The sequence below is a fragment of the Stegodyphus dumicola genome, chromosome 7 (genome assembly GCF_044657685.1).
Source record: "Stegodyphus dumicola isolate Sdum_Otavi_A_Nest chromosome 7, ASM4465768v1".
NCBI classification, from domain to species: Eukaryota; Metazoa; Arthropoda; class Arachnida; order Araneae; family Eresidae; genus Stegodyphus; species Stegodyphus dumicola.
In genome coordinates, this window is record NC_140774.1 from 204,653,909 (window position 1) to 204,669,967 (window position 16,059).

At 34.5% G+C, this 16,059-nt stretch overlaps 1 protein-coding gene across 7 annotated transcripts in view; it reads left to right on the forward strand.

The window, feature by feature from the left end:
- Positions 1 to 16,059, forward strand: part of LOC118188745 (uncharacterized) — a 320,917-nt gene that overhangs the window by 54,665 nt on the left and 250,193 nt on the right. For all 7 annotated transcript variants that reach the window (XM_085821267.1, XM_085821270.1, XM_085821271.1 and 4 more), the window contains exon 2: positions 6,172 to 6,272. The gene's annotated coding sequence lies outside the window, so the exon portion shown is untranslated. The remainder of the gene's footprint in view (positions 1 to 6,171; positions 6,273 to 16,059) is intronic.

The window sequence follows — 16,059 nt, forward strand, 5'->3', positions numbered from 1 at the left end:
AATAAAGTCTGCGTACATCAAGAAAAGTAATATCAAATCCAAATTTTAAGGCGCGAAAAGGGTAGTTTCTTAAAGTTTTATTTTTTAAATATTTAGTTTCAATAAAGGACTCTGAAATTATTTAACTGTAATATTTTCATATCTAATAATTTATGCACACTAATTTTTAAAAGATAAGTGGCCAGAAATCAAAGCCAATAAAGTTTGCGTACAACGCGAAGGAGGTGGGAGATTTCTTATCTAACTTTTAAACTTCAAACTTGAGAATGCAAAGAAGGTTACACTTTCAAGGTCATTGACTTCTGAAGCAAATTTCACGTTGATTGGAAGTTGCTATTTCTATTTTCTTTGACGAAAATGACAACCAATAAAGAAATTCCTTTAGTTACGAGACAACTAATTATCAAATTGAGAGATGAAGGTAAAACTCTTCGTTATATTAGTAAAACCATTGGAAAACCATTTTCTAGTGTGCAAAGAGTTATTCAAAACTATCTTGACACTGGTTGTCTTGCTTAAAACCAAGATGTGGAAGACCGAAGAAGCTAACGCAGAGAGAAGAAAGAAAAATTCTTTTACGAATTAAACAAAATCCTAAACTTTCTGCTGCAAGCATTGCAAAAGACATTTTTTTTAACTAGCAACAAGGAAATTTCTCCTGAAACTGTACGAAAAGTGCTGCGAAAGTCCGATTATTATAGACGCAAACCTAGGTCTAAGCCATAGTACATTTCCGAGACAAACAGAAAGAAAAGAATTGCTTTTGCTAAAACATATTTAAACTCTTCGCAGGACTTCTGGAACAATGTAATTTAGTCAGATGAAAGTAAATTTACAATATTTAAAGTTAATGGCCACCCTATTGTATGGAGAAAACCAGGAACAGAACTGAATCTGAGAAATTTAAATCCAACTGTCAAACATGGAGTTGGCGGTGGGATGGTATGGGGGTGTATGTCGTCGAAAGGAGTTGGAAATTTTCACATTATTGATAAAGTCATGGATAAGTATGTTTATCTGGATATTCTGAAGAAAAATCTACGAGACAGTGCCTGAAATTTAAACCTTTCTAATACCTTTATTTTCCAACAAGACAACGACCCGAAACATACAGCTAAAATTGTGAAGGAATATCTCCTCTATCACACTCCAAGACAGTTGCGTACTCCTCCTCAGTCATCAGACCTCAATCCAATCGAACATTTGTGGGCAAAATTGGAGAAACGAATTCGAAAACACAATATTACGTCGCGAAATAAGCTAATTAGTAAATTGCAGGAAGAATGGGTGAAATTTACGTCGGATGACACTGAAAAACTAGTTCAGTCAATGCCCAGACGACTGCAAGCTGTTTTGAAGAATAAAGGATATCCTACAAAGTATTGAAGTAATGTAAAAAACTTATATTTTGCTTTTTTTTTTTTTTTTTTTTTTTTTTTGAAAGTGTACGTAGACTTATTGGAGAGAATTTCTGAGTTTTTTTGACAAAATATATTTTTGAAAAAATGTAAAAAGTATTACACTGATATTATTTACTTTTTATTTAAGCTTACAATTTTATCTAATAGAAGAAAAAAAATGCAATGATTAAAATACATTTTTCTATGCTTTAAGTGTTTTTTTAATTTAAAATTTGGTCTGTACGCAGACTTTTGTGACTAACTGTATCTCCGACATCACAAAATGTCAAATTAGTTTTCTTTCTCTTTAAATTAAGGCTATTCGCACAGTCTGACGTCATATAATTATTCATGGCTCCTTGAATTCCACCACTCGCACTGTGTATTTATTCCCTCTTTCATCTTTCAATAAACGATTTACAGTACTCAGTAAAACGTTTTTTGCCTGATTTATTACTCGCGAAGAGAAGAGCACGGAATTATTGTTTTGACCAGATGAAGTGGAGATAGCTGTCTGAAATACCGGGGCTTGTGTCAATAAACCATTTAAAAAGTCATTTTCTTTTACAGTGAGGAATGAAGTTTGTAGACACATTAGGTTATTCCGAAGCAGGAGAGACGAAAAGTGAGCAATGCTTCGCCGGGACTCGAGCCACGGACCTCTTGAATACGCGCCGAGTGTGCTGACCACTACACCACGAAGGCTCGCTAAGAAGGCGGAAGAAATGTCTTATATACTCCTCCTTTTAAAGGGCGACTGGGATTAGGGGATCCAATCGCCAAATCCTGGTGGTGGAGAATCATTCACCAACTGTTTTTTATTTCGGACACCACTGTAGAGACATTAGATTATTTCAAAGCAGGAGTCATGAAAAATGAAATTTTGTGGGACCCCAAAGGTCTTGCGCAAATCCGACACACGCGTGAGTGAAGCTGTCAATTTTTTCACTTGTAATGTAATATACTCTTGCAGTTTTAGGTCATTAACTTTAATTTCTAATTTTAAGACACAAAACAATGTGAAAATTTTAAATAAATAACAGACGAAATGACAGCATCACGTGCAAAGCAGGAAAATGAACATTTATATTATAAAAAGAATGTGTCGAAACGTTTTCGTTTTTTCTTTGTCTGTATTGTCTTATCTTTATCTATTTTCAGATACATTGTGTAAAAATATTTGATAATTTTAAAATTATTATGATATGTTAAAGAAATATCAAAATTGCTAAAATATTTGGCGACCCCCTGCTGCAGGTTCCTCGACCTCCAAGGGGATCGCTACCCACAGTTTAAGAAGCCTTGACCCAGACAATGAAAGCAGTAATTATTTTAATTATGTCTACTCTTTCAGAAACAGGCGACGTCATATAATTTCTACATTTATTTAAGGGGTGGCTTTCGAAGCAAATAATACACTCTTGCAATCAACTAGAAATATCCTAGGTACATTTCTCGAATTTGAGAATTTTCATTACTATCCGTCAATGGTTTTTCCCGTGACACAAAAAACAGATCTGCTTCTTATCTTGAAGTTACGAGATCAAACCAAAAATCTGATTTTTTAATGCTGATATGGAACGCGGTTTCTTTATCTAATGTTTGAAAGAATTTGTCTAATAAAATTAATTGCTTTAGTTTCTCAAAATCAGTCACTTCCCTTAATTTTAAATAGTAATTAAAGCTACCCGGCGATGCAAATTGCACGTGTGTTTCATTTGCTGGCTTGGTAGTTTTTTTGAATTGCCGTAAACACAAACGAGGCTCTGACTCCAATTTTCGTAATAGAATTTCCTTTACTTTAATCGCTCAACTTATTATCACTTATGTAAGTAATTACGTCTCACCTAGTAAATTCAAAAGAATCTCTGCCTTAAATTTATCGGTTACGTTTTTCGTTACGTAGGATCTTTTCAAAGAGGCAAAAAAAAGAGACTCCACCTTCTGGCCGACTGACGAATTCTCTTTGCCAAAGTTTTTTATACTATTTATTAGCGATTTCAGAGAATCATTTTTCTCAACTTTATTTTCTGAATCGTCTTCGTTAGTTTTTGGAATTGTTCGCATGCGCAACAATTCTAATTCAGCTTTCTCTCTCTCTCTAATTTAATTTGTTCTAGTTGCCATTCTAATTGTTTATTTTTCTCGAATGTGTCTACTTTCCGATCCTCAATTATCCTCTCTATGAGATCAAATACAAATTCAGATTCTTCTTTGAATTTCTCAGTATTCTTTATAATATTAATCAAATTTGTAATCGTCATTCTATATGTTACCACGTCTCCTAACTCTGTTAGCAGCAAAGCTTCAAATCAAAGCTTCTCGCGTTTTTAAACATTTTGAAAACAGAATTCAATTGCAAAACTCAACTCAGCTAACTCTTAATTCAATAAAAAATAATAATACAAATTATCTTATGAAGGTACATGACCAGCAGAGCTCGTGCATCTACTTTATTACTGCTTGCTAATTCAGTAGTACATCTTCAGAACGTTTTACTTTATGGTACGCATCGTCGTAGAATATCACAAAAACGAAAGTTGAATTTTCACATCTCATAATTATCCATATTGCGCTTAATAACTTCTCCGATCTCATAGAACCACAAGTTGATCATTGACACTTGTTACAAGAATTTCAGTGGACTGTATTTAAAAAGAAACATTTTATTTAACTTCATTATGAAAACACTCACGACACTTTTTAACTCTAATCTTTCAAACTGTTAGAATCCAAAATCTAAAAATAAAACGTCGTCTGTGATTTCCATGGCAACTTAAATCATTTTCTTTTTCTTGATAGCGCTTATAATTAGGTACCGAACACTATGCTTTTTCCATGATCAGTGGAAAGTCTTCTCTAATTACATTAGAAAAAAAAAATTAGGTAATTCGATTTTATCAAGTTCAAGATTACAAAAATTAAGTGGTAAATATTATTGTTTAATTAAATAAAGTTTATTGTATTATTAATATTAAAATCACGCGTCGTTTCATTTCTATTTACAGAGCTTCTTTGTGAAACACTTTCTCAAATACGAGATCATTTTCAGCTTCTGCTGCGTCTTTTAAATCAAAAATCATAGTGACTCTATAATTAATGCTCTGTTTTGTTCATTTAAAATTAGAGAACCATTTATTTTAATTGTCATTTTATTTAATTTCCGTATATTTAACTTTCTATGAGGATTTCTTAAACGGATTTAAATAAAGGGTGTTGTTAATATTCTTGAAAACTTGTTTTCAAGAATTTCTTTGATTTTTTTACCGTTGGATAGAAAAAGAAGGCTAACATGGAAAGAATGATTAGCAGCTGTTTCCAATTCGGGCTAAATCTGGAATAAAATATCAAAGCTTATTTGAGATAAGGCTGTTTTGGCCTATCACAAAAATAGTCATCGTGAAAGAGGAAAAAAAACCTGCAGCAATTTGAATTTAATGAGTTCGGCTAGCATCATAGAAATGTTAAATGTTTTTAATTAAAAACTCATCATTGAAATAAGTTTTTATTTAAATCCATCAGATTAAAAATTAGAAAAAATATTCTTAAGAACTGCGTTTATTGCTTTTAAAACATTTGATTTATTAATCAGTGACACACAGATTAAATTTGACACTTTATTGCAATGGTAGCACGCTGACGCGTGTAAGATAAAACTATTTGATTTCGGGCAGTACCAACGCAATGTTTTTAAATATCCGAGTTTGGTTATTTAATATAGAATCTGTTTTTTTTTATTATTATTATTTCATGCTTTGTGCGATATTAACGAAATTTTATAGCTAAAAGGAAAGGTGTTGCTACTGCACGAAATAAAATATTTTTAGCTTTCATGCGCCAAGTTAATGTTGTTATTCGACAAAGGATAAACTATTCATTTTTCTTTCAAATTTGATCTTTTAATTTCTAATTAAAAATAATCTTAATAATTAATTAGCAACCTCGGCGATTTAGAACAAATAAACGCAGATCTCTTTCTCTGTCCAAAGCCATAAAATAGCAGTAGCTAATTAAAATCTTAATTAATGTTACTTATTAATCATTACATATTTTCAGAGCCGGAACAAGAGTGGGGCACTTGCCTGAGATGAATCACTAGAAGGAGCGCCAAATTGGCCACACGAAATCGAAAATTTATTATGTTTTTTAATTTGTCAGTTATTATTAGGGGAAATAAGCTTCCGCAAACTTAAATTAACATGTAGAGACATTAGGTTACTTCGAAGGAAGAGAGATGAAAAACATGCAACGCCTTCGCCGGGAATCCAGCCACGGACCTCTGGAATACCGGCCCAGCGTGCAGAACCACTACACCACGAAGACATGATAGGAAGACGGGAGAAATACCTTATAAACAAAAGAATAGGAAGAATTGCAAGAAAATCTAGAAATTAATGCAATATGCATTTCGATGTTATTTCTTATTTACCAAAAAAGAATTTTTTACCATTTTCATTTAAAAGTTATAAATAATTGACTATATTATTTTTCTGAATTTATAAAGCTACGATTAAAAAATACTTTAAGGATTAGGGTATATCTAGACTAAAAGAATTATGATATTTTGATTTAATACATTTACTTTTAAGACACAATAACACGCTGAACAAATACTAATTCAGAAGTCAAACAACAAAAATCAGCGGAACGCGATTGAACGCGGAATTAAGGCAAAAATAATCCCGCTTTCGACAAGGGTTTATAGTAATGTCAATAATATTTTCGTGAATAAGATTAAAAATTAATTTTAATAACTCTGTCTTTGTTTCAGCCTCATCTGGTCGAAAAACGTCATTTCAAAAACAGCAGAAATCATCTTGTCCTGAAAAATCGAATTCCTCATTTCAAGAAAGAGTAAACGATACTTTAAAAGTAAGTACCTTTATGAGTATCATTAGTCATAGTATGACAGGTGATGACAATTAATTTGCCTTGATCATTTTCTCCGACCGATGCAACCTCGTTTAGATGCTAATTGGCCTGATTGGCCATTTGAAGATGCAATAACATTCTCCCAGTGTTTTCATCTCAAAAAGGATTTTTCGCGCCTAATTTTCTTCCTAAATTTTTAGATTGCCTGCGGATGCTCTGTCTTAAACTCGGTCAAGGAAAGCAGGAATATGCATTCGACAGAAAGGGGATGCGAAGGAATGGGCAATAGGAACCTGTTTATGATTTGGGTGAATATTCATTTTTTTTTTAATCGTTCGAAGCCGTGGGATGTTACAAATGCAGGTTTCGAAAACGCGAGGCGAAGAAAAACAGAAAGGAAACTCGAGATTGGAAAAGAACTTGGAATTCGGTCGAGTGACGAATAGAATTCAAGCGTCTGACAAGTATTTTCTTATCCATAATATGTTGTCTCTAAGCGAAACTATGGTGCGAGAAGTTGAATATTTTTTAACGCTGTGAAAATATCTTAATGTAGGAAGTTCTTTTATGCCAAATGTTAAAAATGTTATATTACTATATCCAACAGAGCTATCCCGTTCATTAAAAATCAAACTTTTCAATCTGTAATTTTTTTTCCGAAAGCTTGTTATGTTCATGAAATTAAAGATTAATAAAAAAATTTGAAAGCTTTCCGATTTTACATTATGCCCAAAGGTGCGTTTTTTTTAACGTTTCGTGTGTTACCTTTATTAATTAAATATCACGTTCTTCGCACTTAAACCATAAAATTCAATTCAACGGCAATATCGCAAAATAATTTCAAAATGAGCATATCTTTAGAATTTCCGATACACAGTTCCGCGCACTGGAGATAAAAAGTTATTTTTTTCCCCGTAGAGTGTTGCCATTGCTCGCTTTTAAATCGTTGGGTTCGTTAATCAAAAACTCGTTAAAGTTTAACAGAATGTGAAATCGATAATAAAAAAATCCAAATTAAGGATTCCAGATGCCTATATTTGGTGGATGATTACGTTATTCAAAATTGGACGGCTTTAGGTACCGTTCTTTTACCACAATGCGAGAAACATAGATACATTTATGCAGATTCTTCATTATTTAATTTCTTTGCGATACTATTGTGTGGCAACAATTTGAAAAGTGATTCGCCGTTTATAGTGAATCAACGCAAAATGGCAAAACAAAATTAATAGACAAAACTAACAATAATAATGGATAGGTAATAAAACATAAAACTATATGAACTATTTTTTTCCTAAACTTGACTTCCAGTTCTTAGTCTAATTGGGTTATAGTTGAGTTATTTACGTGCAGTTATTGGTGCTACGGTTATGATGTATGCTGTACAGTATATTATGGAGGAAAGTGTAAGGGGGTCCTGGTTTGTTACATTTATGTTTAATTATTAGTCCAAAGGGGCAATTTTCCCTGAAGAACTAATTTTTGTGTTTTGGCATTTTGCGTTAGTTCACTATAAATGCCCGATTCACTTTTCAAATTGTTGCCACCCAATATTATCGGCCTGTATTATATTTAAAGAAATTAAATAATGAAGAATCTGCATAAATGTATGTGTGTTTCTCGCATTGTGATAAAACAACGGTACCTAGAGCCATCCAATTTTGAATAACGTACGTTTCCTCCGGAATATGGGCCTTCGGAAGCCTGAATTTGGAATTTGTTTTATTACCTATTTCGTATTTTATGAAACTTTAACGAATGTTTGATTAACAAACTGAACGATTTAAAAGCGAGCAATGGCAACTCTCTACGGGGGAAAAAAAAAAAGAAAAGAAAACTTTTTATCTCTATCGCGCATAACTGTGCATCGGAAATTCTAAATATATGATCATTTGAAAATTATTTTGCGATATTGTTCTTGAACTGAATTTTATGGTTTAAGTGCGAAGAACATGATATTTAATAAATAAAGGTAACACACAAAATGTTAAAAAAACCCTCCTTTGGGCGTAATTTAAAATCTGAAGCCTTTCAGATTTTTTTTTTTTTTTTTTTTTTTAGTATTATTATAATTTTTAATTTTACGAATATAAACAAATTTTCAACAATTTTAAGAAATGGGACGGCAGGGCTTCATGTATTAATGCAATTTTTTTAATATGTGGCATTAAATTGCTTAATTCGTAAATAACCTCGTTCAAAAATATGCATGTTTCTTTCTTTCCCTTCTTAGTTTTGCATTTTTTGTATTTTTCGTTTGTTTTTCCTTCGTGTTCTTGTTTTCCACTTTTTTATATTGCATTTATTACGTAAAAAATGTATACGTTTTTAAAAACATTGAATCTTAAAGTATATTAAATAATTTTATATTTATTTTATATTACTCGACACAGCTTTATATCAAATTCATTATCAGTTTTTTTTTTTTTTTTTGTAATCAGTGGGATCTCGATTACGCCGATCCATTGCCGGTGCACAGTCGGCTGTCTAACCCTTTCAAATTCCAACGAGCGTCAGGGTTTCAACACTAACCGCTTTGGGTCACTCTTTGTCTTGAGGAGAAATGAGGATGAATTAAATTAAAATTTAAAATTTATATTTATATTTGGTTGTGTTTGGTTGGTCAGCTGAAGGATTCCATTTCTTAAATGCGCCGACCAGTCGTTATGGTGGTCAGGGAAGCTGACAGCGATGCCGAAGGTTTCGAATCCCGGAGAAGGCAGGGTTGTAACTGTCCGTTCCTTCATAGGAAAGGCGATGGTGGCGCACCTGTTAGGTGCCTCCATAATAAAGAGACCACCACATTCAGCCTTGTTACATAGACTGGGTTACATTTGTAATTTTTCACAATCTGCCACTAAGGGCACATTTCTTAAATGCAAAGAATAAACTAGAAATGATTGCCAAATAATAAAAATATTTTAAATCGTAGACTAAAAATGCTGGGAAGGACGCACAAAGGAGAGATAGAAGTGTGTAGCGGCATTTCAACAGATTTTTCTATTTTCTTGCATCGAGAACTGTGGAAACTTTCTCGTTCGAGTGCTGCCAAGAAATCGATTTTGGTAAATGAGTCAATTTTAAAGCAAAACAACAAGATGTAAAATTCAATAAAAGGAAAGCTTTTGGAATATTTATTTATTTATTTAATTTTTTTAAATGGTGGCAAATGCAAGGTATCTTTCCCCGAGCCTGGCTTCTATTCGCTTCTCATCTTGGAGACAAGGAACTGTAAATCACTTTGCAATGAACAATATCTTTTTTTTAACTCTTAAAACCTCGTAGCGACATGAAACAATCCATACGGAAGATTAAGGCTTCAGAAGGTTATACAATGTGCAAAACCTGTTTTTCAAACTCCCCCTCTGTGGTTGATATTTTAAAAATCTTTTTTTTTTTTTTTTTTTCCTTCTTCCCATTGTGGCTCGTGATAGATAGGTCAATAAACTCCCATGAATGGTTCATTATGTTCCTTTCTTTTCAAGACTTGAGGCCTTTATGAGCTATTGATTAGTTTTCAACCAGGCAGTCAGTGGTAAGTGCTTAATTTAGCCCAGCTTGTTAACAACGCTAGGAATGTGTTTTGTGCAAATTGCTGAGTACTGTTGTTTATTTAAAAACAGCTTCTTCGTTCCAGACCTAGCACATTCATTTACTTCCATTTTGAAATGATCTTTAATAGAACAACCAGGAGCGGATGGCATTGGAAAAGGGAACTCGAGAAAAGATAGTGGCACCTTTTTCGAGTTCATGGCACTTCACCAAGACCGAAGTTTCCATGGCACAAAGGTGGTGGCACATTTCCCGCGTCGGCACCCCTCGCCAAGGGTGCACTGACGTGGGATATCTAAAATATAACATTTTTCACACAAAAAGTTCAATATAAAAACGCAGGCAGAAACGAAAGAAAACACAATTTACCCCTGAAACACAAAGCGTGCAAAACTCTCTCAGAAGCTATATTGTTATACACAAACCGCTCGTAAAATTTAAAAGATTTTAATGTTCGCTTGCAAGACCGTAAACATTTCAGTGCCTCAGCGCAGCCAGCTCAGAGAACCATTGAACTGCTCTCTTGCATTGCTGAAGATCGCATTTACCTTTCATCCAGTGACACTAGAGAAATGGATCATATGCAACTGCGTCCGATTGACATCAAGTAAGGGCAAAACTATGAGGAACCTCTGCAACAATATTGGCTTAGACCATCCCTCTCCAAGACGCAAATGGGCTCAGATCTAAGGGCACAGATGGGTCGGTACTCTTATGAAATTTTTCACCATGGGTGGAAACCAGTCCTCGTCTAGAATGCTATGACACCCAAGTGAGGATCTTCATTTTGCACGAACAGTTGCTTACTAGCGTAAAAAAAGGCGACACCTTTATAACATATTGTTACGAAATGTCCAAGCGCAGTAAGAGGGCTTCCCCGCAAAGCAGTTTTAGGGTTGCCATAAAATGACAAGGGAAGGTAGGGTTGTCACATTTGGCGAGAAATCGCCCATTTGGTGACAAAATTGGCAATATACCATGGACGGTTGGAGAACCTTCTGGATCGAATTCTTACCGGCTTAGCCCAGAATGCTCTCGAACACCAGTCAAAAGCTATATAAACCCTGCTGGTACGCGGAGAGTTAGTTACGAGTGAGTGTGGCCCTCGCCTAGAGTGCGAGTGACTGCCTCGTCCAGAATGAGAGATAGTTAGTATCGAGTTGGTGTCTCGTCTAGCGAATCAATCCCTGCGGAGTCGATCGAGTTGACAGCCGGGCAACGAGTGCCGAGTGTTTCGTCGAGTGCACCGAAGGAGTCTGTTAGGCCCATATCACACGAACAACTGTTTCGGACAATTTTACTGCCTGGTTTACTATTGAAAGAAAGACGCGCGACTTTTTCCTTCATTTCCAAAAAAATTGCAGGTTGTTCGTTTTCAACCAATCAGCTATCAGCTTTGAATGCTATCAGCTTGATTGTAATGGGGAACCAGTTTCCCCTGCGTTAACCACAAAGCGATCTGTGGTGATTGGCTGTTGTGACAAAGCAGAAAAATTGTTCCAAACAGTTGTTCTTCCGAAACAAACCAACGTGTGATAGCAGCCTTAGTGTATCGCGGTTAGTGCATCGTCGAGAAAGCGTCTTGAGCTCCGGGAACGACTGAACCGAAGAGTCGGGAGCTGTACTCCGGAAAGCAGAGTAGGGTGCTTTGCAGGAAGCTGTCTCCACTGTTATTGCCTAACAGTGTGAAGCTGTGTCGCTGATTGTTCCAGCGTGTTTAAAGTAGATCTTCGACGACTGTAAAAAGTGTTGTTGGAGCTGTCCTGATTAATATTGGCTACATAAAGTGTGTTTCGATACTTCATCAAGTGTCGTCGTTATTCACTCCAAATCTATGAACCCCGTACGAACGTGAAGGAAGAAAACAAAGCAACAATTGGTGTCAGAAAAGAAGAAAAAAACGCAACACTATTATGAATTCGTCTGGAACACGAAAATTCCTTACTTTTATGCTTCGGTTCCCATAGAGTGTCATTACATCTTTTGCTTGCTATGAATCTTTTTAAAACGTTCAATATCAGGTCACAACATAGTGTCACAGGCACCGTCGCCTCGGGAGTTTTCCAGATAGCCCTTCGTTCCTTGATGGCAACAAAATTATTAAGAAATATGTTACTTGGTATCCATGTGCACATCGACTTATTTTCACTTAAAAAAAAAAAAAAAAAATCATAGAATTGCACAAAAATGATACTCTGTTGATAGGATAGACAAGAGAGATTTCAATTTCAGACTTCTCTTTCTGGGTAAAATCTTTGAAAGCTCGAAAGAAGGTTACGAAATTGTGAAATATGCATAAAATGATGTCCCGAGGACGCTTCAGCTTTTGACTTAGCTTAGGCAGTCCTTAGATAAACCTTTAATGGTACTTTAATGGCACTTAATACGGAAAACAAGGTGTTTTTAAAATTTGATTACAATTCAGTATTATTACTGTCTTGAAATTGAATCATATCGAGCTCTAAAAAATAACAGAGGCTATAATATTTTTAGAATTCCACAATAAAAAAATAAAAAAATGATACATAGATAAAGGGCACTGCGCATGCCCTTTACTTTATCTATGTACACATCGACCTATTTTCACTTAAAAATTAAAAGAAAATTGACAAAAATCCAATTGTTTTTACCCTTGTAAAAAGCGGCAAACAAATAAGTGAGCAATTCTGCACTTTACCGAGAATATTTTCAAAGAAAAGGCATCATTCATTATCGAAAATTACGCTTGAACAACCAACGAGATGAAATTATGCTTTAGCGATAAGTCGGTAGCGAAATAGCGATGCAGGCATTCATTCAGTTATGTTTAGCATTTTTTATATAAATTATAATAATGATCTGAAATAGTTATTTACTCTTATGCTTCCATTCAGTCATGATTAGCCTTTTTCATATAAATTATAATAATAAAAAAGTATTATATGAAATTAACCTTTCATCTAAATTAAAACATCAATCTTAAATAGTTATTTACTATTACACTTCCTTTCTTGCCGCAATTATTAGGGTTGCCGCAATTATTTTTGGCAGCATTGGCATCAACAATAGTTTGGCGATTTTTTTTCCTCGAAACCGAATAGTACCAAAGTTTTGCATGTCATTCAGTACGCTGCAGAAGGAGTGGGCCTAAGATGGCACTTTTTTTATGTCTCCTCCAAAAAGCTTGAAATGGGAAATGCCATAATGGGACATAACGGATTGCGCAGGTGACTTTCCTTCGGAGCCGGCGCACTTACTTATTCAATTTCTCTTGGCCAATCCCTTCCGGTAGAGTGGCATAGAAAAACATTGCGTATCCGATTGTCTTACGTCCTTTATCCCGCATTCAGATAATTACCGACGGCGTGGTGTGAAAGTTCTTGTGATGGAGAAAACGGAGCGGACATATACAAGGTTTCGACTGCGTTGCCAGTTAGAAGTATTGTCCCAGGGTCCAAAACGGTTCGCGACCATTGTGTTTGAAACAACAATGGCGTCTTTTCAGAAGCCCTTTATTTTCGGTCCCTTGCATCATCGAACCTTTCCTGTGAATTACGATATCTGTAACCATTTGCTGAACCCAAATATTTCCAAACGATTCTGCGTCAGTTTCACTCTCTGGCTTATATGAGACTGTTCGCAAACACACTTCGAATGGTTAGAAAACAAACGAAAAAGAAATTTTAGTTTAATTTTTTTTTTTTTTTTTTTTTTTTTTTTAATCACTGCGAAGTAAAATCAAAGCAGATGTGCAATTGTGTTTGCATCTGAGTGACTTTAATGTAAAGAACTTTATGTAGACGTAATAATCTTTAACAATAATACGGAAAACTTTGAAATAACGCAGCAATTTTTTTTTAAAAATAGGAACAACAATTTTCCTTTATTCTTAGTACCTATAACCCTCCTCTGTAAAAAAGGAAACTGCAAATTTATTATTAGCGAAAATGTAAACCAGGGGTTTTCAACCGGTGGTACGAAGAAGAAGCGAAGTATTTTTAAGTATTAAATTCAAAAATTAAAGCCCCGACATCCTCATTGGTTTGGTTTATTTAATTGTGGCAAATCACTCTAGGGCTATCTGCCTAAGGGAAGGGATGCCTTCGTGGAGGACTTTCTAAAGGAAACTGACTCGTATACACGTTACACGTGGGGAAAGCCACGAAAATGCCCATGTAGCCAGCCCGTTCACGGGATTCGAACCTCGGACCGAACTACCAGGGTTCAGCGACTTTACCTCTCGGCCGCTGGTGGGCCCATCCTGATTGAATTCTCTAACACTCGTAAATTTATACGATCTGAGCTTTGTTCAAGGGTGATGGTAGTAGTAGTACTTTGTAGTGGTGGTACTAAAGGTTTTCAATTTTTTTTAGATGGCACGTATTAGTGAAAAGGTTGAGAACTGCTGATGTAAACTATTATTTCGAATGGAAGTAGGTAATACGAGTATTTAGCGTTAGTATCTACATATAATAAAAGAAAAATCTGTGTATCTTTCCTTCGTGCTGCGCGTAAGCTAATAGACCCAGGGCTACGAAATTTGGTATATAGGTTCATCTAGATAAGAGCCAGTGCATCTCGAAGCGATTTTTTCAAAATTCGAATCAGATTTTTTTATTTTATCTTTTTTGATGAAATCACATCATTTTGAATACTTTCATTCTTTTAGAAATGTGGTTTTGGCAACAGTTTTGCAATCTATGCTTTGTATACTGGACTGCTAACTCTTAAAAATCACTGTTGCCACTTGGAAAAATGAGAGCGATAATTCTGTGCAGTTTTTTTTTTTTTTTAAATTTAATGTTTCTCTTGGATACTGGACGTTTGTCGAGAGAAGGCAACGGGAAGTTGGTTAATTTATTTATTAGGATAATTAATATTTGTATTAAGGGCTGTTGCTTATTTCATTGTAATTTTTTTATATGTAATGCCTTTTTGTTGAAATTTGTGTCTTTTTTTTTTTTTTTTTTATAAATTTGTTCTGCAGAGTAAAATTTTGTGCAGTTTTTAAATTTAATGTTTGGTGTTCCCTTCAGGCATTTTTCCGCTACATTTAAAAGCCAGACGAAGGCTAGTATATTAAGAGACACATAATTTTTAAATCCTTCCTTCAGCTTAGCATCATGCAGTTTTAACGATAAAACAACGGTACCTAGAGCCATCGAATTTACATAAGGTAATCCTCATTTAAATTCGATGGGCATTATGGACATGTGGAAGACCTAATTTGAAATTTGGAATTTGTTTTATTACCGATTTCCTATTTTGTAAAACTTTAACGAATTTTTGATTAACAAACTCAACGATTTAAAAGCCAGCCATGGCAACACTCTTCGGGGGAGGGGAACCTTTTTATCTCCAGCGCGCGGAACTGTGTATCGGAAATTGTAAAGATAGGCGCATTTTAAAATTATTTTGCGACATTGCTATTGAACTGAATTTGATGGTTTAAGTGCAAAGAACATGATATTTAATAAATAAAGGTAACTCACAAAACGTTAAAAAAACGCCCCTTTGGACGTATTTAAAATCTGAAACCTTTCAGATTTTTTATTTATTTAATTGAAAATAACCTTTTTATTGTTCTAATCCTAAGACAGTTAATTGTTACAACTTAGCATTCCATAAATTTTCTAAATGGCCATATTGCCACTCCACTGGTAAAATTAACTATAGTATAATGAGCAATAATAATGAAATGCGGTCGTTCGAAGAGTGTAATTTGAAGTATCCGGAAATAGCATTTATAATAAATAAAAAAAGTGTCTGTGGTGTAAATTAAACTTTTTTTAATGGGATAATATTATTGGTGTTTAAATATTATTATTATCGGTGTTTAAAATGTTTTTAAATGCTATTTGCTGTTTACGAAATTATTGTAAAAATAGACATGATTTCAAAAAGTGTGCTTTTTCAGTTTCAAATCAGTTTTTGTACTCATTTTGTAATCGGTAAATCGCTAAGCGTTTTTATTGTTCTAAAATAGCTAATTATTACCATTTAGCATTTCGAAAATTTTCGAAGTGGCCATATTGTCACTGCCCTGGCCAAATTCTCCTTTTTAGTTCCGGAATAAGACACTGACACTGTGGTCTTTCAAGATAATCAGAAGTTTACACGTTTTCATGACAAAAAACAAGGCTACGAACCTGCTATAGTATGACAGTTGGGGGCCCACTGGAGGATTTAAGAGGCAATCAGAACCTTACTTTCTCAAACCTATATTTCCATCAGCTGCTCTTGAAGAAGCAAAGAT